The sequence below is a fragment of the Numida meleagris genome, chromosome 1 (assembly GCF_002078875.1).
Source record: "Numida meleagris isolate 19003 breed g44 Domestic line chromosome 1, NumMel1.0, whole genome shotgun sequence".
Classification (NCBI taxonomy): domain Eukaryota; kingdom Metazoa; phylum Chordata; class Aves; order Galliformes; family Numididae; genus Numida; species Numida meleagris.
In genome coordinates, this window is record NC_034409.1 from 191,423,027 (window position 1) to 191,424,497 (window position 1,471).

The 1,471-nt window shown below is 55.1% G+C and overlaps 1 protein-coding gene across 1 annotated transcript in view; it reads right to left on the minus strand.

Annotated features, from left to right (window-relative positions):
* The window catches only part of TSKU (tsukushi, small leucine rich proteoglycan), a 17,132-nt gene extending 16,640 nt beyond the window's left edge, over window positions 1-492 (minus strand). Inside the window, exon 1 of the mRNA XM_021383336.1 lies at window positions 255-492. The gene's annotated coding sequence lies outside the window, so the exon portion shown is untranslated. The remainder of the gene's footprint in view (window positions 1-254) is intronic.

Here is a 1,471-nt window from a genome sequence, read left to right on the forward strand (position 1 = left end):
AAAAAAAAAAAAAAACAACTCAACGCACCGCAAAAGTTTCCCCACTCGGAGACACTGCGGACGGCGAAGGGGGGGTCGGGGAGGGTCCGCATCGATCTCCCCCCGCCCGTCTCAGCGCATCCCCACCTCCCCGGGGCGGCTCAGCCCTCCTTACTCACTCCCTCCCTCCCCCCTCAAAAATAGAGAATTTGGGATGGGTGATCCTCCCCCCATCCCGCAGCAATGTGTGGGGAGAGGATGGGGGCTGCACTCACCGGGACCGGGATCGGTTCCCACTCCTACGGGCACGCAGCGCCGGTTCCCACGGCGGGGAGCCGGCAGCAGCACAGCCTGGGGGCCGGGAGGCTCCTTCCTCCCTCCTCCTCCTCCTCCTCCTCCGCCGCCGCCGAGGCGTGCAGCTGGCCGGGCAGGCGGGCTGCCCCCTTCCCCGCAGGAGGAGGGAGGAGGGAGCTCAACAGATGGCTGCACACAAGGGAACATCTGGGAGGAGGAGGAGGAGAAGGAGGAAGGAGGCAGGACTTGTGCTCCGCTGGGCGACTCCTGAGCTGATAGACCCCCCCGCCCCTTCCCTTTATTCCGTTGTGAACTTAATTCTGGAGCGACCCCTCAAAAGGAATGGGGCTTTTTGCCTGACCCCACTAAAGAAATATGGCTTTTTTCTCTTTTTGGAGAAAAAGGGTGTGTGTGTGTTTCAAGCTGGCTTTGCAACCCCTGCATAAAATCCCTCATCATAGCATCAGAATATCCCAAGTTGGAAGGATCCCACAACGATAATCGAGTCCAGGTCCTGGCTCCACATGGGACCACCCCTTATAGCCCCACTGCTTTTGTGGGTTGACATCAGAATTCCCCTCAGTTCTTTTTCCTGACCTATACTCATAGAATCATAGAATCATCAAGGTTGGAAAAGACCTCTAAGATCATCAAGTCCAACCATCAGCCTGTCACCCATGCCTACTAAACCATGTCCCTAAGTACTGCATTCACAGGAGTGGGTCCTATTCCCAAACACCTCCCACCTCCAGCTTTTGGATGTGTAGGACACAGACCAAGCACTCCAAGGTGCTGAGACATGGTTAGTGGGCATGGTGGTGTTGGGTTGAGAGTGGGACTAGGTGACCTTGAAGGTCTTTTCTAACCTTAATGATGCTATGATTCTATGAGTGGGCATGGTGGTGTTGGGTTGACAGTAGGACTGGATGATCTTGGAGGTCTTTTCCAACATTAATGAATCTATAATTCTATGAGCAGGACAAGACAGCACCAAGGGCCCACCAACCCCATGCTGTAAAATCAGGTCCCAGTCTGGGAAACTGTGGGTGTTGGCTTGAGCTGCGGTGCTCCTGGCTCAGCACCAGCTGCTGCAGGAGACTGGAGCTAACAAACCCTTGAAATGTGATAGAGCCTAACAAAGAAGGCAAAACCCCACAGTCTGGGGAGCAGAGAGTCTGGATTTGTTTGCTGTAGGGTG